Raw genomic sequence first — 27,200 nt, forward strand, 5'->3', positions numbered from 1 at the left:
CGATTCACTCGCTCACCCAGAGCGAGGACACCAGGAAATCCCCGAATTCACTCGCTCGCCCCGAGCGAGGACACCAGAAACCAGCCCATTCACTCGTTATCCCATAACGAGGACACCATAAAAGCCTACCGCAGAAGGGCGAACCGATCTGCCACAGAATCTAAGGGTTTTCGGCCTTTTGTATATTTAAGTTTCCCACAGTCACTCGCTTCCCCCAGCGAGGATACCAGAACCCTAATACAGACCCACGGTCTGCCCCAGAAAGCAGATGCACTCAGCCAAAGGCATGAGGCCAACAAAAGTTTTTGTCCAAGGAATAGGGACAGCCATATTTAAATATGTATTCATATTCCTTTACAAAATATGATAATAATAATAAACTTATAAATGCCAACAAGTTTAGGAAGAGAGTCTTAATTTTCTGGTCAATGTTTTGTGAATCGATAAAGAGTCATGTGGGTTTGCACATTCTCGAGGCGGAACGAATTGGCAACATAGTGCATTTTTTGAATAAAAGTCCAACGTGCGGCATTTTCTAAACAATTTCTGAAAGAGTGACCAACCCAACATGACCTTATCAATCACGAAATGTTCAGTAGAAACCGAATCATTTCCCCCACAACATGGCACTTGCAAAACCATTATCACTACTACTAGACTACTAGATTCTTCCCGCTTACTGGATTACGAATGGGAATTTCAAAACCCCAATCAAAAACGGAATCGTTTCGTAATTTCACATAAGTCTAACAAAAAATTTGGAAGTGGGAAAAGGTTCCCTAACCTTGAGCAGTATCCGGCACCCCTTACCACTGGTGGGGGGAAGTGACGGACTTACAAAAGGTCGTTGAAAGCGGGAGGGCATCCCACCGGGTGGATGCTCCCCTTACCTCGAACAGTATCTGATACCCCTTACCTCTGGCGGGGGGAAGTGTCAGACTTGAGCGAGGCCTTAACTAACAAAACCAAACACATCACGCAGTATCTGCCACCCCTTACCACTGGTGGGGGGAAGTAGCAGACTGACGCAATGTTTTCCCTACCATCACAACCTCAACGCCGATCACGGCAATCTTCAACAAAATTAACAAAAGCTTTATTACATTCCGTCCAGTACAAGTAGCAACGATAATACGAGCACTCAACAATAAGAACAATATCCTCAAAATCATACATTAAGTGGTTCAAAACATTTGTGCTTTATTTGTGGTGATAGGGCAAGTGGTAAATATTAAGGTGTTTATAGTTGCGAAGAATGCAAAGGGGTTTTTCACACGTACCGTACGAAGTGAAAACAATTGTGGTGTGTCGCAAACTCGGCAACGGAGTGGAGGCACCACAATTGCGTTTGGGTTAAATTTAAAAAGAAAAGAAAAGGAGGCGAGAGATATTTCTCGTTATAATGATGATTTTATTTGAAGTGAAAATTAAAATTAGTACAATAATTTACCTTTTTTAATCAAATGTGGCGGGGCTCCTCGGACGTCTGGTTGTAGTTCGCTCAACGATCGCTGGAAAAGTAGACGGTTGCCTTGTCGAGGACAACCGTTGAACCGCGAAAAAAGTCTCCGGTTTTAAGGGGAAGCTTCCCCACATAGTTGTACCGGCATGCATGTATATGTGTACGGACAACATAACCCTACCTATGTACACATATACATGCAGGTGGGCAAACTAGGCGTCGATAATATGGTGCTATTAGGGTGGCGCAAATTAATGAGAATTTAGGCGTCGGGCCTAAACATGCCGGCCCCCTTGCGATACGCAACAGCCCAGACTCCGCCCGAGCGTCCCCGACCACGATTTGTCTTAAAACTAGATTCTAAAATTAAATGGTGTGCGCCGGATGGCGCGACGGCATCCTCCTTGCCTTCGCCGTGACCTAGAGCTAGGACGATAGAAAAAAAATTTATGGAAACCGTAACATATATTTCTTGCCATTTATATAAACTTCATTTATTTCGAGAAAAGTACAATTTACATGTATAAGCTTATCATCAGCTAACTAACTTTAAATAGCCATTGAGGTATATCAGATCGGGTGGGTCCCCGAGAGTACCCACCCGAAGATCGTGCTTTGCGCGAGCAGCGATCCGAAGGATGGTGGCAATGTGCCCGACGTCATGATTTCGGCGTAGACGTCGCCGCCTAGAACGAGGCGAATTGGGGTGGACGCATAAAAGTGGGGGTCCGCAAGACGGATGTGCTCGTAAGGAGCCGCGACGCTGGGGTCGACGTTGTAAGTTGGACTGACGCACCTGAACTCCTGGACGCAGACTGCCTGAGTCGTCACCGTCTTACTCTGCCCATGTTTGCCTCTAAAACGAATAAAACAGCCTGTTTCACCGTCGGCGTTGGTTGTCGGCAGTGCTAACTCTCGCGCCAGCCTGCGGTCGATCGTTGTGCGGGGGGAACATGCGTCTATGAGTGCACGAATGAGGTGCAGACGCCTTCGGCTTCCACCTTCACGATCGCAGTTGGCGCCAGAGCAGCCATGGGCCGAAGAGTTGGGCCGGCTGAGGCGCGGGCCGGAATGACCCCGTTCCGGAAAGAACTGTGTTGGGGTAGCTGGCGCGGCCGAGTGGCCAGTCTACCGTCTCGATGGTCTTCCTTCACGTGTCGTATCTCGTGTAGCTGGCGCGGCCGAGGGGCCAGTCTACGATCGCGCGTTGGTCGATGTGTTTGCGTGCGTTGTTGCGTAGGTGGGCGGAACGGGCGTGATTCCGCTCCACTTTTTCCTCGTCGTTCGTGTGATAATAGGGGTCGTAACGGCCGTGGGTCCGATCCCCTAGTGTCGGAATTTACTATATGGGAGCCCGCTCCACTCCCGGATGGCAGTTGTGGTTCTTCTGCAAAGGCCGACTCGGACGCGTGGAGAGACAGCGCCTCATCCATCATCCCGTCGTCCATCTCTTCCATCGTAGGCATCCGCTCATAACCTTCTCCCTCTTCTTCCATGACTAGCTGGTACCAGCTCTTCGGCGGCTCTGGCTCGGACGACAAGTCCTCCATGGAAAGGTGCAGCGTGGTATGATGATTGCTACCACATCTTCGGCACCTTCCTTTGCTAGTGCAGTCTTTGGCACGATGTACCATTGAAAGGCAGTTTTGGCAGTACTTGGCCTTTATAATTTCGCGCAGTCGTTGCAGCGGCGACTTCGCGCGGTAGATCGGGCATGACCTGATTGGGTGTTTCGCGTCGCATAAGTGGCACGACTTTGGGTAAGGAGCTGCCTGGCGCTCAGTCCTCCTTCTTAGCGAAGCGTAACGAGTCATTCTGTTGAGAGTATGGAAGAAAATAAAGGAAACTCGTTGAGTTGTTATGACTGTGTCACGCTTTCGGTGGCGAGTAAGCCCCAATTCTATTATCGGCGCTTTTGAAATTTCGCGCGTGAGTAGGGTGAAAACATGTCTAAAAGCCTACAAGAATATATTCATCCCGCGTACGTTATGTGCGTTGCTTCTCTCCCCGCACGTTATGTGCCTGGGTCATTAGTGCCTTATTCTCTTTAATTTTGTGTCATCCGGTAGCGCTTCAGCTAGTCAGGCATACTAGTGCTGCAGAAAAATTGACATTTAAGTTGATTGGTACTCACATTTTGGCACCGAACCGGGTAGAGAGTGTATCATGTGGGATCTGGCGAGTCATTGTTATTTGTATTGTTGGTGCTAAAAAACCGACAACTTTTCTGCCCGCCACAAAAATGTTTGAACAGCAAATTGTGTGCTATGTAAAGAAAACAATAAATATACCTTTTGGACGAAGAGAAAAATTTGTAGAATGGATCATTTTTTTTGTATTTTGTTTTGTGAAATTCGGCTTGTCGTCGACCGCTGTTCATGTGATCAGCGCTTTTGGTGTTACTCATTTGCTGTTGTTTGTCTGGCAGCATCGTATATTTGTGTTGTTATACTCGCTGAGTCTGTGCACATAACCGGCATTTATAGCGTGACAAGCGAAGTGGCAAGTTTCACCCAAGGAGAAAAGGCATGTGAGTATGTGGGTTGTAGGCCCTTTTTTTTTGGTTATGGGATCATCTTCCATAATATAATGATACCACCCTCTTTTCTTTTCGTTTCAGGGCATCGTTCGAACTTCGTCCCAATCTTCGCGTCACATTCTTGAATGTGCCACGGAACTACAACCGTATAATCTTGAAGGTGCGGTATTATGACGAGGGACCCTCGTGGGACACCCGCTTTTATCGGGGTTATGAGGGGGTCCTTTGGGTGCGCGCAGACTCCGCGGGCGGCCAGGAATTTGTGTGCCGGGTGTGTGGGCACACGCTCAGCTGCTTTACCACCTTGAAGGCCCACCGCAACCTCCACATGGGTTTCGCACCCTCTAAGTACAGCTGCGGGAGGCGATACCCCTCGGCTTCCTCGCTGGGGTTGCATCGCCAGCGAAAGCATAGCTCGCAGTAAGCGGGATCAAGTCGGTTTCTGGCTTTGGTGGTGTGTGAATATAATTTTGAACAAATAAATGGTAATTGTTGGACGGTGAATGGACAAAGTTTTTTCCTTTTTTTTTTTCTCTGGTTGTTTGTTTTTTTTTTTTGTGTGTCCCGAACCATGGCGGTTGGTAGGGTGTGTCGGGCACCTCCCTGGTTCGCGTATGACTTGTTTTGGGTTCCAGGCTAAAAGGACTGACGAAACTGTGTCAGAACTTCAAAAAAAACACAAAAACAGTTTCTATCCTGAACGTGTCGCGGGACATATTTTGTTTATGTTTGACATTTTGATTTTTCACTAACCCGTCAACAAAGAAAACCATGCAAATAAAATCGAAAATCATTTCGGTCTCGAGTGGTTCATTTTTTTTTTTCCACAAGAAAGCTGATTCCGATTGTGTTTTTATGCACCACATTGTTAGAGTAAAAAAGCAAAAGTCTCATTTGTCGAAAAAAAGTAGTTGTTTGGGTCCTAACACTCTAGTTTGTTGGATCCCGTGGATCCGCTTTGTGATCCCATGGGGTCGCGCGCAATGTGTTCACGGCGTAAGAAAAGACAAAAGCAAATGTCATCGAGTGGCAACCTTGATTCGTTCACTCAAAAATGTCATTCATTCATGGAAATGAGTATACCGACATTTTTGAATGAATTTTCTTTATGAAGAAAAATGTGCTGGGTAAGTATACTAGTATCGTTCCCTTTTTATACTTTTATAAATTTTTCTAATTTTGTATTCTTTTATTTCATTTCAGGTTCAAGCATCCAACTGCAAAACAGTAACTCTAATACTCTACCAGCCATATGAAGCAGAGCAAATACTTCTGCCAGAACAAGCGAGCTGCTTAGCAGTTAAGGCATATTTAAAAATGTGCGAACTACCATTTGAGGTGCGTTCGTATGCAAATGCTGAGTTTATATCACCAGGTGGACGTATGACAAAATTACCATTTCTACGTGCTAACGCTTTTACTGTGGCTGATTTTGAACCCATAGTAAAATTTGTTGAACATAAATTTCAGCTATTGGACAATGGCTATATGATGATATCAAACTGATATGCGTACATATGTTTCATTAGCTGAAAACATATTCACAATGGCTGAGTTGTATATCAGTTTTGTAAATAAAAGCGTATACGAGGAAGTAACAGCACCACGCAATGGTTGCGTATTTCCATGGCCATTAAATGTAATGCAAAACTATGCTAAACGACGCAATGCATTACGTATGCTGAAAGTGTATCAATGGAATGATATGACAATTGATCAAGTTATCGAAAAAGTGGAGAAATATTGTGAAACATTAACATTAAAACTGGAAGAATCGCCACAAACACCATTCTTTTATTACGATCAGCCGTGCGAATTGGATGCTATCGCTTTTGGACACCCTTTTGCGATCTTAACAACAAATTTACCAAATATGGCTTTAGCACATACAGTACAGAAGTTTAAACAATTGGTTGCATTTTGCCAATATATTGATGAAAAATATTTTAAAACGAGGTATCTGATGTGAGATGTTGGTGTTTATTGTAAATTAATTGCAGTTGCATTTTCTTTGGTGTTAAACTTAGCACACCAATTAGCGTGCGACATACAAATTACGTTTTCTTTTCTGAGATAAATTTTACAATCAAGCCTAACTTCTAACTAAGTCACCCCGCGCTATGTGAAGTTGATCTACTTTTAGCTATGAGACCTCTTCCCCTATTCAGTGGAAACAATTTTTGTAAAGGGAACACATAAACTCACGAGAGTGCTTAAAGGAACCAACACAGTGATATTTTCAGAAAAGTAAACGCCAGAAGTGTCTGACTCAATTGACGCTTAACCAATTACACGGTTTTTGTCTTGCAACAAGTTATAACAGTCGCTCCTTCGCTGCATTAACTGGTAACACTAAGGGAAAATGCGCAAAAGATACAAAGTCAATCAAGAGTCAAATATTGTAACGAATTTTGTGAAATCCCTGTTAATAGCAGCTTTTGGTAACGTTCTAACATCTAAACTGTGGAATAAATAACTCAAATATTCAATATAATTCCCCTGCGGCTGTGCCTGCTTTTTGGGAGGCCCAAGGTGCACCAACGTACCAAATATTGCAGCTCTGCATTTTCAACTAAATAATTCCACAGACTGGATTTGTTTAAGCATTGTGTCAGTAATGGATTTCTATTTACAAAATATAAACCCGCTAATAAGCGATTCATGTATGCGTCATCACAGTGCACCAAGGTTTCGATGTTAACACGCCGCAATTGTGTCTTGCATTTCGCGAATAGTTCACCGGAATTTGGCAGCTGCTGTAGCACATCCCAGTAAAATTGCAGTTGCACAATATCTTCGTCATAATTTTTGGGATCCTTTTTCTGTAGATGCTCCAACAAAAGCTCGCGTAGCTCCTCATCTTCACATTCGCATGCAAATTGATAGTAGAAAGTTTTTACATCGCGTTTACGACTTTGGGATGAGGGTGTTGGCTTTAAAAATTGCGCACGCACTGAACGTGAAAAGAGGTCAAATTTCATTGACGATTCACTGCGTAGTGAATTTCATAAAAAATTCACGGATAACTATATTAAGTAAGTTGACCTTTTTATTATGTAACATCTCTCTGTATAACATTTAATCAATCCATAGGAACATTTAAGTTTATTGCATTATAGCAAATGAAACTATATATGTGTGTTAAGCAAGTTAACGTTGGGTATGGTTGCTGGTGGCGAGGTGGGGTACACAGTCCCTTGTATTGGACCGGCACCTGCACTGGATGTCGCTACTGTGGGGCGCAGAACAGCCCCTATAATCACATTCACCATTTAGAAGATAAGATTCGGACTAATGCTTGGCGTAATCAGGTAAGTGTATATGTAGACATATATATTTGTGCATATGTAAACTATTTAGGTATTTAATTAACATTTGCGTAACCCAAGTGGGCATCTAGTGCCTCATAAACAATGGATCTCAGGGCTTGTCACCCATAATACGACAAGAAACACAGATGATCCAAAACACTTAAGGCTTATAGAACGCCATGCAGGCAAACGAAGCACTTTTTCCTCAGCTTCAATTATACGTTCAATTGTTAACTCACGCACTGTGCTAGTGGGATTGAAAATATCAGTGGGACGTGCATTCTGTGAATGTGTGCCACGTTGTCGCTCCTCCTGAACTGCTTCACGCTTCATGCCGCATGCAAGACATTTCTGATAGCGACAATATTGGGACCGATTTCGTGGTCTTTCGTCAATAATACAGTTTCTATCTTCTCGACGAGCATAAGTGAAATCCTTTCGTACGGTACGTGTGAAAAACCCCTTTGCATCCTTCGCAACTATAAACACCGTAATATTTACCACTTGCCCTATCACCACAAATAAAGCACAAAAGTTTTGAACCACTTAATGTATGATTTTGAGGATATTGTTGTTATTGTTGAGTGCTCGTATTATCGTTGCTACTTGTACTGGACGGAATGTAATAAAGCTTTTGTTAATTTTGTTGAAGATTGCCGTGATCGGCGTTGAGGTTGTGATGGTAGGGAAAACATTGCGTCAGTCTGCTACTTCCCCCCACCAGTGGTAAGGGGTGGCAGATACTGCGTGATGTGTTTGGTTTTGTTAGTTAAGGCCTCGCTCAAGTCTGACACTTCCCCCCACCAGAGGTAAGGGGTATCAGATACTGTTCGAGGTAAGGGGAGCATCCACCCGGTGGGATGCCCTCCCGCTTTCAACAACCTTTTGTAAGTCCGACACTTCCCCCCACCAGTGGTAAGGGGTGCCGGATACTGCTCAAGGTTAGGGAACCTTTTCCCACTTCCAATTTTTTTTTTTTTTGACTTATGTGAAATTACGAAACGATTCCGTTTTTGATTGGGGTTTTGACCAGTACCACAGGGCTACACCACGGAGAGTTCTATGCATCTATAACTCCCAATTCGAGTAGCCTGTCTATCTCGCTAAAAGCTTCGGCTGCCTTTAAAAAAAACTGACAAAAAGCGCAGAACTCATTCAAAACGCTTAAAATTCAAAAGAAAAACGACATCCGGCAGAACCGGATGCCACGGACAGGCCGATACATTCAAATTGAAAATTCAAAAGAAAAATCTAACCGCATAAAAAAATGTAACCGAAAATAAAACTCGAATTTAAATTTAACTATAACTGAAAACTACTAACTGAAATCTCGAAATACGGAAACCTAGAAAGAAAATGTCAAACTGGATAAGACCGGTTGCAATGCGGAAACAAGAGAAAAAAGCTGAAAATCAGAAGGGAAAAAAATAAAAGGCCGAATATACATAGGGGCGCCGCGGGTGTTGTTGAGACGCCCGGTGCTTGACCCATCCTCATCCATGGCCATCGGCGCACCTAATTCTCGATGGCCCCTTACCTGTGTATACCTTCGCCTTCTAAATAAACAAGAATATCAGCATTCCCATTTTAAATTACAAGATATTTATTGGCAAGGCATTATGAATAAAAATAATACAAAATTCATTTTATTATATTATTACATCATTTACCCTATTAGCCGAAGAGAGAATGTTGGCAACCGCCAATATCTTAAATTTTCATTGTAAGTTTTGAGCTGTAGATTTTAATATACGCTCAGTGGTAAGTATAGCTTTACGTCCTAGTTATAATTCAATTTGTGGTCTATTTGGTTTTTATTTGTATTGATTTAATTTTATTTTATTTGTATTTTTATTATTAATATTTATAATCTTTATTATTTTATCGAATTTTATTTTATTATAAGTTAAAGTAACTTTTTTGGTATATTTATTTAAAATTTTGTTGTGTTTAATTTTATTTTATCGTGTTCTTACTATTACTATTTATAATATTTATTTACTTTATTAAATTTTATTTTATTGTATTTTACTTTATAATAGTTGTTTATTTAATTAAGTTTGAATTATTTTCTCATTTAAAATCCATTTTAAATCTTAGTTTCTAATTCTAAATTTTTCTTGGGTGGGCATTTAATTCAGTTCAATTATGTTCCTATCTCCAATCTATTTTAAATCCTTATTTCTAACCTTAAATTTTCCTTTCCTGTTTCTATTTAAACAAGTTTAATTATTTTCCCAATATAAACTGTATTTTAAAATTTAGTTCCTAGCCCAAATTTTTTCTATTTAAGTTTTACCAAATTAATGCTTGCCTTATCTTTTATTACTAAATTTTCCCGTTTTCAAAAAAAATTTTTTAATTATAATTGGAACCGACTCACCGCTGTGCCGTAGTGGCTATTCTTGTGGTTGTGGTCGCTGTAGCAGCATGCCTATAATGGGTTCGTTGCAGCAGGCCTAGGGTTTGGGCATTGCTGTTGTTGTCTTTGCTGGTGGTTGTCGTTGCCGGTGGTTGGTGCCGCTGTTGGATGACTCAGTCGATGATGATAGCGCGCTGGTGGTTGTGGCGCTCGAAGATGGCGCAGTCAGGTATGGTAGCACGCGCGGTGTGGCGCGCTGGTGGTTGGTTCTTCGAAGATGGCACTAAGGATGGTAGCGCACGCGGTGTGGTACGCTGGTGGTTGCTGGTTATGGCTGGGTGTTGGCGCTGTGGATGTGGTAGCGCGCGTTTTTGTTGGCGCTATTGTTGAGGGTAGCGCGCGATGACGCGCGATTGTTGGGGGTAGCGCGCTGTTGCGCGATCAATGCTGGTGGCGAGCTGCTTTGTGCGCTAGTGCTGTAAACGCGTGGTTGGTGATGGTAGCGCGCTGTTGCGCGATCAATGCTGGTGGCGCGCTGTGTTGCGCGCTGGTGGTGTAAACGCGCGGTTGGTGGTTTAAGCGCGCTGGTTCGGGCCGCCGGTTATGGCACGTTTTAATTCAGCAATTGTCGTACTGAGCTAACACCGCCTGTGGCTGAGACTGAGGAGCGTATTGTGGATTCGCGGTTTGATGTGCGCAGCTGGAGGCACCGTTTATAGTGTCTATGCAGAGGCGCCACTTGTTCGTTGTTGTTACTGATCTAAACGTTGTATTACGGGGTCGTTTATTTATAATTTTTATTCGAGATTTTCCTTCATGTTGTTGTAGCAAACTCATGTGGACGAAAAAGTTGCGTCTTTGAAATGTCAGTTATTCTGGAACACAGTCAGATTTTGGATATAGGCTAAACCAAATTTTACTAGCAATTGGTGGTGTACCTTGAAATTGGCGTAGACGTAGTGCGAACAATTAGTAATGCGAACATCAATATAGACCCAGTTTAGACGGAGGGCGGTTGGATACTCCAAGAGGATTATGCCGCATTAATTAGCCATAACCAATTTTCCCAATTTATTACCTTTTACACCCACAGAAGCCTTTTAAGAGAGGATTTGCACAATCTCTAGCATACAGATTATTGCATTTTGGTTTTGATAGGCCACCCTTAAAACACATGTATATATATATTTACGCCGATAAGACGAACAGGCGGAAACTTTTAATAGTTGGCCATTTTAGATAAACAATTTTTAATTTTTCTTGGTAACCCCTTTGCTTCGCTTTGGATTTTTGCCTGCTGATCCGCTTTTGTATTTGGAAATTTTGGCCGCACACGCGTTTGCCTTCTATCGTTGATATACTTTTGATTTTACTCAATCTCTGCTAGGGGTTACTATTTAGCACGTCACAAATTTGCAAAAGAAATAGCAAGGTATTTTAAGCACAATTTTTTTGCTCACTCATAATGTTCTTTTGGTGATGAAATATGTGGTCTAGAAATCCATTTTATAGCGGCAGCGTGCTGCTTACTCGCGACCACCACCGACGACACTTAGGCAAGGTGCACACGAGGCTACGCGTGATAGACGCGTACAAGATATTTCATATAGCTACAATTTCTCTATGCCTCAAGATCTGCACACGAAGCTACTTTCCAGCGTCGCTACAAAAAGCAAACGATTATTGCAAAAAATAAAAAATAAAATTTCTTCAGCTATATCCGTCCCCGAAACCAAACGAAAATAAGTATTAAACGTTGGTTGCATCCCCGTGCCTTTGCAAATTATGAAAGGCAATTTTAACCACCGCGGACTAGGGAAAAGCTGATTTCTAGTTTCCAACACTTTTTAGCCTTTTAAACGCTTCAACAATGTGTAACAAAGCTGTTGTGGTGTTTAATACCCTTTTTCGCTTTGGTAATATAGCTTTCACACACTTTTATTAACTAAAGTAAAATTTTTTAACTAATTACACAAATTTGCATACAAAAAAATGTAAACAAACATCTTGTTCTTCCTTTTTTTCAAGCGTACGTACGCTCAGCGACCAACATTGCTGTACGCTTAGCTACACGAAAATTTCATGCTTTGTCGCATTCATGCAGCTGACGGCTGGCATCGCCAAAGATTCCAATGGTGTGGGAAAATTCCCATTAACGGCAACCACCGTGGCGTAACTATCAACACCAACAGTGACAACAAAAAGGCAGAGGCCCATCTAAACGGCCTCCTGCAACCACCAACAGTGACAACAAATAGGCAGAGGCCCACCTAACCGGCCTCCTGTAGCACCAACAGTGACAACAAAAAGGCAGAGTCCCACTTAAACGGCCTCCTGCAGCACTACCAACAACAACACACACCAAATTAACAATACCAACCGGGTGAGTCCGTTCCCACTCGACAAAATATATACACATTTTATTTAATGTCTTAACTACTTAGAATTAGGGAATAAAGTGAATATATATTTGTTTGTTAACTTAATTAGATAGACATAGAAAAAAAACACAACTTTTTTTTTACTAAACTAGGAAATAATCAAGTACACACGTATACTTACCTACACATACAAATTACCGAGATTTATTAAAGCAAAGATAAAGACAACTCAAAATAAGAGAAAATTTTAAAAATTTTATTACACTTTTGAATTTAATAAATGATGTACCTAATACTAAAAAGAATGTTGAATTAGAAGTACCTATGGTTTAATGTTACTAGTTATTACTAGGCATACGTACAGAAATACCACATAATAGCGTATTTATGTACACATAGGATGTAGCTTATATATATATATATATATATACATTCTTTTTTGATGAACATTGCGATAGAAGTAAATGTTGCAAGTACATAATATGAAACGCGCTAAGCCTGTTACGGTCGTTAGGTGCTTTGAGAGAAGTATAACTGGGCTGACGTTGATGTTAGGAAACGAGGGCTTGAAGTTAACGTGGCAGTTACATACACACGCACCTAAACGTAAAATTTTAAATTCGGTTAAGTACTTTTTTTCGTTGTTTTTTTTGTGAGAGTTAACTTTATACCTAGAATAATTCTCCTTCTATTGTCTTCGATATATGCCCAGCTCAGTTATATGAATACATGTATTAGTATATACATACATATATATATATATTTTTTTTGTGCTTGCGTGTATATTTGCAGCAACCATATTCACACACGCATTGATCATAATCAATCGGTTGTTAGTAACATTTGATACATACGCCTAATAAATTTTTTTCCACTGTATTATTCCTATGAAAATGCGTTTCTTATTAGTATCTGTTATAAGTAAAACAATTTGGTTAATTATAAAAGAAAATTTTTATAATTTTTTATTATTATTACTGTAGTTATCAATATCATTGTTACTAAATACGGAAACAGAAATATATTTAAAGAAAAAGAAATCAATGAGGAGGAGGAGAAAACTATATAGAATTAAAATAAATGCTAAACTAATTAAAATTAAACTAAGATAAAATACAATTAAACTGGAATAAACCAGCACACTATACCTATTCGTATGTAGATAAATCAGTAGATAAATTAATTAAAATAAAATAAATAAAATTAAACTAGAGTAAACTAAACTATAATAAAATGAAAATTTAATAAAATATTAACGATTATAAATAATATTAATAAGAATAAAATAAAATGAAATACAATAACCAACAAATAATAATAACCAAACTAATAACCAAAAAAAAAAAAACAAAGGCCACTTATAAAATAATGACTAAATGAAATGCATATATAAAAGATTTAGTATACATACATACCCTTTAGATACGACCAGAAATTAAAATTAGAAGAAGAATTGGTAATCTTTAAGTTTTTTTTATTTTGGCTCATAGCTTAGATTAGGTGACAAGATAAACCTTGTATTATTTCTTTAATTCAATGATTTGTAAATAAACGCATATAAAATGGGAATGCTGACTTCCTCATTTATTTAGGGCACTTAGGTATTTCAGGAAAGGGGCCACCGAAATATAGGTGCGTCGGTGGCCACGGTTTTGAGGGTGGGATCAGCACCGGGCGTCGCAATAACACCCGCGACGCCTCCTATGTATATTCGGCCCTTCTCACCTTTTTTTTACTTTCAAGATTTTTCCATTTTGATTTTCCGCGTTTGGTAACCGGTTATTTCCGGTTCGGTTAATTTTGTTCCTTTTTTTTGCGTTTAGTTTATTTTAAATTTTTGAATTTTGAACTTCGTTTTTGAATCTTTAACGGTCTGTCCGTGACATCCGGTTCGGCCGGATGTTGTTTTAGTTTGAATTATAGCATTTTGAATGAGTTCTGCGCTTTTTGACAGTTAATTTTGAATAGGCATGATAGGAACTTTTTCTGTTTATGGCGCAGGACAGCAAGGTTGGCAAGAACCTAGCCCAGCCGACATGACTAGCCACTGTGCACCACAATATCATGTCGACTGCCTTCCTTGCTGCTCCAATGAAAATGGGTTTCCATAACAAGGGTAAACAAATCAAATTTGTAGGTTTAAAAAAAAAATCAATTTGTAAATTTAGCAAAAAAAAAACGTTCTTGTTGGTTTATTGTGTGCGAATATCCGAAGCACGGAAGCGACCTATCAATTCCCCTTTTAGGTCCTCGAGATCATACAATGCATTGCCTATTTTTCGGAGCACTCGACATTTAAGGTATTTGGGCAGGAATTTGGCGTTAATGCCCTGTTTGAAGGTGCTCAAAGCAAAGTTGTAGTTGACTTGCCTAGAGCGCTGTTATAGGTGTTTATTCCCCTTTCCTTGGCCTGGTCTAAATTTCTAGGGATCTGTTCACGAATACTAGTCAACTTGTCAGCTCTACTTATTATCGTAACCTGGTCTTTCCTAAGGCTGCCAAGTTTTTCCAAAATATTGTATCCTGAGGCGTGTTGAGCCATGTTTTGGCCATATAATGCAAAGTATGGAGAGCGCTGAATCGCCGTATGAAAATCACTTCTTAAAACTGATAAAATCTCGGGTATATGCTTATCCCAAAATTCTAATCTTACAAACAATTTCTCTATTAACACGTTCGGATGCGTTCGCTTGAGGAGAATATAACCCTGTCCTCACGTGCGTCACCCCGTAATTTACTAAAAATTGGTTCATTTCCTTCGAGATAAACTGTTTACCGTTGTCAGTATGAATAAACTCAGGGTCCCCTACAGTTGGAAAATTTCTGAAGCGAAGTAATTTGTAACGTTTACCGTTGCGGCTCCCTGCATGGGCTTTAGCCAAACATACTTTGCAAAATGGTCCAGAACTATGAAAAGAAATTGATTTCGCCGTTTGGATCGCGGATAAGGCCCTAGAAAATCGCAATATAACCGCTGAAATTGTCTTTCGGATGCAAAGGTATTCCCTATAGGTGGTCTTGACTGTTGGTTCGTGGATTTTATTGCTTTGCAGGTGTCACACCGCTGGACGTAGTCCCTGACGTCCTTAGCCTGTTGTGGCCAGAAGTATTTTTGCCTAACGCGTTCCAAGGTTTTCTGTCACCCGCCATGGTAACTCCGGTTGGCGTCATGTGTGTCGGCTTCCTCCGTCAACCCCTTCGGTAGCCACAAACGCCATAGCGAGTCTTCTTCACCTTCCATCCCTTTCCGAAATTTAACCCTCTTTAAAATGACACCATCCACCACTCGTAAGTCCGGAAGCGACTCCTCGTTTTCAGTGACGGTCATAATCAAATCTAGGTATTCGTAACCGTTAATTCAGGGGAGACTAAATCTATTTCCCCGGGTGTGGCGTAGCGTCATGTAGTGCCAGCCAACTAAAAACTAAAATAAAACTAAAAACTAAAATAGCTGGCATCACCCCCACATGCAACCATGCATGTATGCACTTGGTGTTACTGGGTGAGAGAGTCGAATGACGGAGAGAATTCTGATTGGCTGAATCTTCCGTTACTCGACTCTATCACGCCACTGCATCATGCGATTTTACCGCTATGCACTTTTGGCATAGCGGCAGGGCCGCTTTGAAGCTTTAGCTTTTTTCTACAGTTTTCAGTTTGAAATGAGCCGGTGAACGCGTCACTTAAGCGCGCATTAAAGAAATAAGTGAAAGTAGAAATAAAATATTGAAAATAGTTTGAACTAAAAAAGAAATTACAAGTAAAAGTGGTTTTTTATAATTGACTAAAGAAAGAAAAGAGTGTGTGTTTAACTAAAGAAACGATAACTAAAGAAATTGTAAATAAAACAAACTAAACCGAAAGAAATTGAAAATAGTTTTATTGCGGGTGTGTGTCGGTGCGCTGGGGGCTGCAAGCCCAAAGTTGAGTGGCATCAGCATGCCACTTTACATGGCGACCGTGACGATTCGTTCCTATGTGACGGTGATGATGAAGATCATGAAGTGGAGCGGATGCGTCAGCATCAAAGAGCGCGCTCAGATCGACACAGAGGAAGCGATCATAGTAGTCCAAAGCGTAAACGGCGTGGTTCACGTAATAAAAAGCGTCCACGTTACAGCGAACAAAGTGAAGATGATGTCGCATCACATGACTCTGTAAGCGCACGCAAAAAGCGTCGAGAGGAGGATGTCAGTGTTGGTGATATGAACTTGTTTGAATACAAATATTCATAGTTTAATACACTTAGAAATTATAAGATCACATCAAAATACAATTGCAAAAAAAAGAGCAATTGAAAAATGGGTAAATCAACAAAGTATACAGAAATACATACATATATAAAATCTAAAAATTACAAAAATTCAAAAACTGAAAACATTACAAAATACTAAAAATCCAGAATTATATGGACAAATATACATACATGAAATTCTAAAAAAAAAAAAAAAAAAAAAAAAAAAAAAACTATAAATATCTAGAAAAAAAAAAACTCATTATCATTTGTCATAAAGCCGACGCGTTAAATTAGAATCTACAAAAAATGTAGCTGAAATTGAAATAAACAAAAATACAAAAATATACTAAAGAAAAATACAAAAGAAAAGTACAAAAGTAAAAATTACAAAAAAATTATAAAAACTGAAGAAAAAATATATATATATGAAAAAATCCATAAATCCTAAAAAAATTCCGAGTACAAATTAAAGTTGTGTGGAAAATGTGGAGATATTAAAAAAAAAAAAAAAAAAAAAACACATTAATTTTATACAAAAAATTACATACATGAAGATCAAAAAAATGTGAGACGAAATTTACGAAACTTTAATTTTCTACAACATATATATATGTAAAACTTAGACCATAAAAAAAAAAAAAAAAAAAAAAAATCAGGAATCTAAAATTTTACTAAACAATCCAATCAAGACAATTTCAACTTAATATTTAAAAAGGCAACTTAACGAGAAAAACCATTTTTCTATAAAACCAAAATTTTGAATTGAAAAAATTTATAATTTTTAACGATATATGTACATATTTTTATGTGCTGGTGCGTACAGCCGCTCAAAAAGTCAGTCTCATAAAATAACGGCGCATAAAATAACGACACTAAAGCCGTAAAATCACCTGTAAAACATAAAACAGCGGCAGTAAAGCCGAAAAATCATCTTTAGGGCATTAATAAGCGCAATTAAATAACGGCACTTAAGCAAAATCAGTGTATATCACGGTAGCAGCAGAAGAGGAAAAAGGAAGGCGGAACAGCAGGCAGAGCAGCCGCAGCATAGCAATTCTGAGGAGCGCAATAAAGTACAGTCATGTACACATGTATGTATGCATAAAGGTTTATTTTAATATATGTATGTATGTATATCGAATTGATTTTGCCATTACAATAAAAAAAAAAAAAAAATTTCGCTTTAATAACTTTCTGAATTCTACACTTTACAAAAAGTTACCATTATTTAATTACAATTTCAGATATTATTGAAATCGAAATATAAATTAAACAATTTCATGTAACTTCATTTAGCTAAATAACATTTGAAATAATTTCATATTAAAACTAAAAATTCTAAACTTCTGTTTTTCCAAGTCAAAAAATTGCAATAGTTTTTCGTATTTTTCGTAATTTCACAGTTAAGATATTCATAAACAGTTCTCCCAACGCTTATAAAATTGTTTTTTTGGGAAAATTAAAATATATGAAACATTATTATATAAAGCTAACGCTATTATATTATTATAACAGCAAATCTGTTTGTAAGCCTCTTTAAATCAAAAAAAAAAATTATTATTTTTATAATAAAATCGTCCTCTGATATGCCAGGAAATGAAATTTTTGCCTTCATATACAAAAATTGAATTTAACTTGGAAACAATAAAATATTTTCATTCATTTCGTTCGATTGCTATAGGAATTATAGAAACATTTTGGAAATTTTATTAAAAGCGGTGCGTCCGTGATATAATATACGTTATACTTTTCATACCTTCAATATAAAGCAGGGATGCACCTTAACGTTAAGCTAATTGTTTATCAAAAAATTTCCACCGTTTCCGTTGAAACACTTCGAAATATTATCGATAAAGAAATTATCAAGATAAATTGTATCTCGTTTTTAACCTTAACGAAAGCTTTTCGTTTCGGTTAAAAACGTTAACAAAAACGTGATACTTTATGTTTGAATTGTGCTGGCAATGCTATAGTCATGGTGAAGCCGTAAGGTGGTAACAACGAGCGCACATGCACACACAAACTCTATGTAATTTGTTTGTGTAATTTGTTGGTGGTAATGTCAAAAATACTCTGAGAAATGTTCGTACTGTCAAAATTCATGAGAAAAGTTGCAATCAGCTTAGCTAATGCTTTCACCTTTAATGACTCCGCCATCAATCAGCTTTGCCAGCATAGTTTGAAATTAATAATCAACATAAACGATTTGATTTCGTTTTGATATGGCAGAAAACGAAACGAAATCATTTCGTTAATTTGACGTTCTTAACGTTAATAAACGAAACGAAATGACTTTGTTTCGTTTATTAACGTTAACTATCGTAACGAAATGATATCGGTTCGTTGGTTAAGCATGCCTGATATAAAGCGATGTGGTCGTAAACATCGCCGTATATTCTGAAAAATTTTGGTTAGGCTTGTGAAAACAAGTGCGGTTTTTTTATATTTTTTTCCAATAGTCCGGAAAAAAAATATACCAGCCTGTTTCGGTTTTTCACAAAATAAACAAAACCGGAACACGCTTGCCTATTTCCTTTTGCAAAGCCCATTCTGGGGGGCGAGAAACCACAGACCAAGTGTCCTTTTTAGGACAGCCTGTCCATTGGTTAGCTAGCGGGGCTAACCTAGTGGGGGACAGTCGGTAAGTCCGACTAAGTTCGGCACGGAAGGGGGGTAGGCATTTCTCTAGCCTATAATTTAGAGAAAATCCGCAGACCGGATGTTCCTTTATTTTCAAAAAAAACAAATTATATAATTTTCTTAACCAGACTTACCATTTTATAAAATTCATACCAAACGCGACAAATATTAACAGGATTTTCAAATAATACTCGGATTTACAAAATTCTTACCTGATTTACAAAATTTTTTTCTTTTAAAATAATTTTCAATAAAATTACCCTGTTTCAAACACATGTCCGATTCTGAGGGCAATTCCAGCGCTAAATCAAGCCCTAAAGGAAGGTGTTCACTAGCTCGTCAAGAAGATTTTTTAGGAATTTATGACTCAGATATCGCAGAAAATAATACTTCAAATTTTCAGTCAGTAACTAATATTATAAACACTCAGCCTTCAGCAAATTCGTCTAATAATTCAGACAACCTACTAACTAGCACTTCCAATTTTCAGTCAGGAACTGACTTTTCCAATTCTCACTCTACTTCAAATTCTTCTAATTTGCCTTCAACAAATAATTCTTCAGATTTACAATCGAATAACAATATTTCAATCATGGCAACCTCAGAACAGAAAAAGGTGTTCATTACCAGTTGCGCCTCAATTATTAGGGACAACTACAGCGGCGATCCACTGGCATTAGAATCTTTTATCGACAAAATAAAATTAACTGAAGTCTTCTCAGATGAAAATTTAAATAGTACTTTTATTGCATTTTTGAAATCCAAACTTGAGGGAAAAGCACGCGAAGCATTACCAACCGTAATAAATTCAGTCGATGACATAAAGACTGCCTTGAGAAATAGAATAAAACCCGACAACTCGAAAGTTGTTTCTGGTAAAATCGCGTCTTTACATGATAACTACTCAGACTTTGCTAAGCGCGTTGAAGAACTATCCGACGCATTGGAACGTTCTTTGATTATTGAAGGTATGACACAAGCCAAGGCACATGAAATGGCCGTAGAGCAAACAGTGAATGTGTGCAGGTTGAACACTCATTCAGAATTGGTCAAATCCATCCTGGCTTCAACTACCTTCAGTGATTCAAAAGACGTAGTTGCAAAAATGATAGTCGAACGTAATAATGAGGTAAAAGAAAGACAAGTACTAGCATTCCGTACTCGTGGTAATTGGCAAAATAGTTTTCGAGGAAATTATAGAGGTAATAATTTCAATAATAGATACAACAATCCAAATGCGAGATTCAACAATAAAAATAGAAATAATTACAACAATAATAATTACGGGTACAATAATTCTAATAGAGGTAATAATGACAGATATAGCACTAATAGAAACAATCAGCCTAGTAGTAGTAACAATATGGCTAATAATAATAGACGTTCAAATTCGCGAAGTAATGCCAATGTACGCGCTTTAAACGTGAACGACCCTCAGGAGCGAACACTGGGGGATCGGAATCACGATTTAGACAATTAAACGAATCTTCTTCAAAAATATTAAAATCCATCTACTGCTTGAACCTTAATTATTCAGATTTTATTGAACTTCAATGTAGCGATTCCTACAAACCATGTACTTTTCTAGTAGATTCTCAAGCAGATATTTCTTTAATCAAAATTTCAAGTTTATCTCAAAATTGTAACTTTAATACTAACGAAATAACAAACATAACAGGCGTAACGCCTGAAACAATTTCAACTTTAGGAACCTTAAAAACCAACTTAATTGCATATAAATTCTTAATACCGCATACTTTACATGTAGTTAACGACGATTTCAATATACCTTCAGACGGAATACTCGGCAAAGACTTTTTAAAATTTAATAAATGCATTATTAATTACGCAAGCGATAGCATAACTATTAATACCGGATTAGATAACGCAAATATACCAATTTTACACGGCACAAGTAACGATTCTTTAGTTATTCCTCCGAGATGTGAAGTTTATCGGTTATTTAAATTACCAAAATGCGATAATCCTGTTTTTGTAGACTCGCAAGAAATCTGTAATGGTGTTTTTACGGCAAAGTGCGTTGTTGACACAAATAATCCAGTTATAAAAATTTTAAATATTACTGACGAAGTAAAACATGTCAACAATTGCAATATCGTAACGGAAGATATCACCAACTAAAATGTCTACAAAATCAATGAAACTTCAAAAGATCAAAAACGCTTAGAGGAATTAACGAAAATTTTGAAAAATCAAATGCCGGGTTATGCTCAAAAGCAATTACTAGGTTTATGCTTAAAATATGCCGATGTATTCGCTTTAAAAACTGATCGTATGACTTTAAATAACTTTTACGAACAAAAGCTACGTTTAACTGATAAAAATCCAGTCTATATAAAAAATTATCGTTTACCATATACACAACGTGAAGAAATTAATAAACAAGTCGAAAATTTAATGCGAAATGATTTAATAGAACCCAGCTTTTCTAATTATAACAGCCCTTTAATTTTGGTGCCGAAAAAGGATCCTACAGGCCAAAAGTCTTACCGTATGTGCGTTGATTTCAGAGCAGTCAACAAAAAGCTTATCGCAGACAAATTTCCGTTGGCACGCGTAGACGACATACTCGACAATCTTGGCAGAGCCAAATATTTTTCGACTTTAGATCTTTTTTCTGGTTTTCACCAAATACCACTTCATGTTAATTCTAGAGACGTTACATCTTTCAGTACAGATCGAGGAGCTTTTCGTTGGAAAGTTTTACCTTTCGGTTTAAATATAGCACCAAACTCTTTTTCACGTATGATGTCATTAGCATTTTCAGGCATTTCGCCAAATCAAGCTTTTATGTACATTGACGATGTTATCGTCATCGGATGTAGCGAGACACATCACCTCAAAAATTTAGAAAAAGTTTTCGAAACTTGTAGAAAATTCAATTTAAAGTTAAATCCCAACAAATGCAATTTCCTTCGTTCTGAAGTAACTTTTTTAGGCCATAAATGCACCTCCAAAGGCCTGCTGCCAGATGACTCAAAAATAGACGCAATTAAAAAATACAATAAGCCAAAAGACAAAGACGCTGTTAGGCGATTCGTTGCATTTGCAAATTATTATAGGCGTTTTATACCTAACTTTGCGTCACTGGCAGCCCCTTTAAATCGTCTAAATCGGAAAAAAGTTGAATTTGTTTGGGATGATGCTTGCGAAAATGCTTTCGAAAAATTAAGATTATCATTAATGTCTCCTCAATTATTACAATACCCTGATTTTTCAAAAGAATTTATTATCACTGTAGATGCATCTAAGAGTGGTTGTGGCGCTATATTAAGCCAAAAGCATGGAGATAATGACTTACCGATTTGCTTTGCATCAAAATCTTTCAATAAAGCCGAACAGAAAAAGGCAATCATAGAATTAGAACTTTTAGCAATACATTTTGCTATAAAACATTTTCGGCCGTATGTCTACGGTACACATTTCACGGTAAAATCAGACCATAGACCATTAGTTTATCTATTCAATATGAAAGATCCTTCCTCGAAACTCTCTAGAATCAGATTAGATTTATCAGAATACAATTTTACAATTGAATATATTAAAGGAAAATCGAATGTTGTGGCTGATGCTCTTTCGCGTATAAGTATAGACGAGATTAAAGATTCGACAAAACACGTTTTAGCCGTTAAAACGCGATCACAAACTAAACAACAAGAATTACAAAATGAAAGAATAAGTTTAAATGATACGACCTCTAACGATAATAAAGTACAAGTTTATGATAAATTTTCATACGATTTTTCAAAAAAGATACCGCGAGTAAAATCAACAATACAATATAATAAACATAAGGAGATCTTCAATTTACAAATTTATGCGCATTTAAAACACAAAAAATACAATTTGCTTAATCTCGTGACTGTTAACGAAATAACGAATTTAGATAAGTTACTTTCGAGGCTGGAAAAAGCAGCCGACAATCACAATATTAAACAATTAGAATGGCCAAAAAATGATATCTTTTTCAATAATTTTTCAATTACGAATTTTAAAATCCGCGGAAATGAAATTTTAAAATCATTACAAATAATATTGACGGACCCTGTAGAGACCGTAACAGACAAGGAACAGAAACAAAAACTTATGACAATTTATCACGAAGATCCATTGTTAGGAGGTCATTGCGGAACAAAAAGGTTATATGCCAAATTAAGAACTAAATATTACTGGAAAAACATGACACGTGATATAGCGAAATTCGTGAAAAATTGCAATAAATGTCTTTTAAATAAAGTGAGACCAAAAACAAAAGAAAATCTTGTCCTTACTCCAACACCCTGCAAACCATTTGACATAGTGATTATCGACACAATAGGTCCACTTCCAGAATCAAACTATGGTAACAAGTTCGCTGTTACTATGATTTGTGACTTTTCTAAATATCTGGTAACAGTAGCTGTACCAGATAAATCAGCAAAAACTATCGCATGTGCTATTTTTGAAACCTTTATACTAACATATGGTACAATGAGAGCCATTAGATCCGATTTAGGGACGGAATACAAAAATGAATTATTCTCGGAATTAACAAAACTTTTAAAAATTAATCATGATTTCTCAACAGCTTATCACCACGAAACTGTTGGTACTGTTGAAAGAAACCATAGAGTCTTTAACGAATATTTACGTGCATATCTAGATGAAACGTATTCAGATTGGGATACGTATTTGAATTATTTTACATTTTTACATAATACTACAAGTAGTTCGGTTTTTGATAATAAATTTACTCCTTTCGAATTAATATTTGGCAGAAAATCTACAATGCCACATGAATTACAAAAGGAACAAATCGATCCGATCTATAATGTAGAAAATTATACAAAAGAACTAAAATATAGAATGCAAAAATCTCATAAAATGGCAAGAAATTTGATTAATAAACATAAAATTAGAAATAAAGAATTATACGATAAAACGGCTAAGCCTTTAGAAATTAAAATTAATGATAGGGTTTTAGTGGAAACAGAACCGAGAAATAAACATAGAAATATATATCAAGGTCCCTACATAATAAAGAATATCGATGGACCAAATGTAAAAATTTTTGATGAAATTAATAAAATTGAAAAAATTGTACACAAAAATCGTATACAAAAAATTAATTAAAGTGATAGCCGAAAATAATCTTTAAATATAAACCTACTTTAAGAACACGCCAATGAAGGCCAAACTAAACAAACTATTAATGATAATTCTTAATACGGCCTAATGTACAAAATTCATATGTTAAATTGAAATACTTAATAAATATATATTTACTCAATTTAATAATAAGCATATAAATAGTAACGGTTCACTTCAAACTAAAAACATTATTTTTTACATATTTCATTTTCTTATAAATTTATATCTTAACCCTAGTAAAGCCTAAAGAAGAATGTGGCAAGACTGATCACCTTGCCAAATTCTTCTTTTCCAAAAGGGGATGATGTAGCGTCATGTAGTGCCAGCCAACTAAAAACTAAAATAAAACTAAAAACTAAAATAGCTGGCATCACCCCCACATGCAACCATGCATGTATGCACTTGGTGTTACTGGGTGAGAGAGTCGAATGACGGAGAGAATTCTGATTGGCTGAATCTTCCGTTACTCGACTCTATCACGCCACTGCATCATGCGATTTTACCGCTATGCACTTTTGGCATAGCGGCAGGGCCGCTTTGAAGCTTTAGCTTTTTTCTACAGTTTTCAGTTTGAAATGAGCCGGTGAACGCGTCACTTAAGCGCGCATTAAAGAAATAAGTGAAAGTAGAAATAAAATATTGAAAATAGTTTGAACTAAAAAAGAAATTACAAGTAAAAGTGACTAAAGAAAGAAAAAAGTGTGTGTTTAACTAAAGAAACGATAACTAAAGAAATGGTAAATAAAACAAACTAAACCGAAAGAAATTAAAAATAGTTTTATTGCGGGTGTGTGTCGGTGCGCTGGGGGCTGCAAGCCCAAAGTTGAGTGGCATCAGCATGCCACTTTACAGTGGTAGTAAAAGTCAATTCGTCTACATCGAACCGCGAAAGCGCATCGGGTACTACATTCAAGGTGCCTTTGCGATGTTCCATTCTAAAGTCGTATCTTTGCAGCAGGAACAACCACCTCGCCAACCTCCCGCTCAAGTCCTTCTGAGTCATCAACCACTTGAGAATGGAGTAGTCCGTGATAATCCGAAACGGTAATCCTTCAATATAGGGTCAGAAACGCTTCACGCTGACTATGGCGGCGAGACACTCCAGCTCGGTTACTGTATAATTGCGTTGAGCATTATTCAGCTTTTTCGAAACGAAGGCGATTGGATGCTCAGCGCCCTCATCATCTACCTTGAACAACACCCCGCCAACACCTATTTTGGAAGCGTCGCATTGAATTACAAACTCTTTGGAAAAATCGGGTTGGGCCAAGTCAGGAGCGGAGTTCAAGGCTACTTTAAGTTTTTCAAAGGCCTCTATAGCTTCAGCGGTAAATTTGAAAGGGCCTGATGACTTACAAAGGCAGTCGGTCAAGGGACCTGCCAAGTCAGCAAAATTTGTAATATTTGCCCTGTAGGTACCAATTTGCCATGCCCACAAACCTACGCACCTGCCGAGGAGATTTAGGGATCGGAAAGTTTTGCATCGCTTCTATTTTCCCTGGATCCACTTTCAAACACCCGCTGCCTATCAAGTACTCTAAATATCGAATTTCCTTCTGACAAAATTTGCTTTTCTTTACGTTTATTGTCAGACCTGCGTCAGTCAAACACTTAGCCACTTCCGCCAGCAACTTCAGGTGGTCCTCAAAGTTCGTACTGCATACGATCAGGTCGTCCAGGTAGACGAAGACATTCTCCCGCAGACGCGAAGGGATTTCCTTGTGCATCAGTCTACTCATAGTCTGCGGTCCATTGCACAGACCAAAGGGCATTACCTTGAAGTGGTATAGAGGCCTCCCCGGACCCCCGAATGCTGTTTTTTCCTTGGAGGACTCCGTCAATTTGATCTGAAAAAACTCGTCCTTCTGATCAATGCCACTAATAAAGTGCGTATTTTTCAGTCTGCTCAATAGGCCGTTAATGTGAGGCAGCGGGTATGAGTCCTTCTTAGTTACCGCGTTGACCTTTCTGGAATCTATGCACAACCTAACTTTACCTGGTGTTTAGGCCCGACGCCTAAATTCTCATTAATTTGCGCCACCCTAATAGCACCAAATTATCGACGCCTAGTTTGCCCACCTGCATGTATATGTGTACATAGGTAGGGTTATGTTGTCCGTACACATATACATGCATGCCGGTACAATTATGTGGGGAAGCTTCCCCTTAAAACCGGAGACTTTTTCCGCGGTTCAACGGTTGTTCTCGACAAGGCAACCGTCTACTTTTCCAGCGATCGTTGAGCGAACTACAACCAGACGTCCGAGGAGCCCCGCCACATTTGATTAAAAAAGGTAAATTATTGTACTAATTTTAATTTTCACTTCAAATAAAATCATCATTATAACGAGAAATATCTCTCGCCTCCTTTTCTTTTTAAATTTAACCCAAACGCAATTGTGGTGCCTCCACTCCGTTGCCGAGTTTGCGACACACCACAATTGTTCATGGTCCTTCTCCCTAAAAAAGGAACCAACGCCAATACAAAGATACAGTCCACATCCATTAAATTTTACACTTAATACGCATTTTTTGGTGATATTTTGGGATAATCTTGGAGATACGCGCCTTCCAAATTAAGCGGAAAGAGGTGATACCAGTTTTTATTTCGTGGTGATACACTCAACATTTTTATTGGTGATATACACTCTTGGTGGTATTGCTGCAGTTTTTTGGTGATACGCGTTATCAACGGTATTCAACAATTTTGAAAAAAAAAATTATCTGGAGATACATTACTGGTGGTACTTTACATCGTCCACATATACACAACAATTGGTATACTCGTGCAATACAAATCACTACAAACTTCACGCAGCTACGTACGTAAGTGTATATATTTCTTGCCACTTTTTTGTTTTTTGGTTAGTTTGTGGTTAGTTTTTTTATTTTAAAAGTGCCGCGAGTGTTCCGAACCACTAAACAGTGGAAAGTGAAAATTATCAGTGACCAGTCTGTGCGATATAGTGCCTCAATTTTTGTTTTGTGCAATTGCTTTCCCCCTACCGTGCGTCGATCCGGAGTATCCCACGACCACGGCAATTTGATACACAAGTGTACCATAACCCCACTTTTTGAAAAGCACCAAATATTTATTGAAAGCAACTACAGTGACTC

The 27,200-nt window shown here is 38.0% G+C and overlaps 1 pseudogene; it reads left to right on the forward strand.

Moving 5' to 3' along the window:
• Positions 1 to 568: 568 nt before the first annotated feature.
• LOC137248555 (metaxin-2 pseudogene) lies at positions 569 to 5,970 on the forward strand (annotated as a pseudogene).
• The last annotated feature ends 21,230 nt before the right edge of the window (positions 5,971 to 27,200 follow it).

The sequence above is a fragment of the Eurosta solidaginis genome, chromosome 4 (genome assembly GCF_040869045.1).
Source record: "Eurosta solidaginis isolate ZX-2024a chromosome 4, ASM4086904v1, whole genome shotgun sequence".
Lineage (NCBI taxonomy): Eukaryota > Metazoa > Arthropoda > Insecta > Diptera > Tephritidae > Eurosta > Eurosta solidaginis.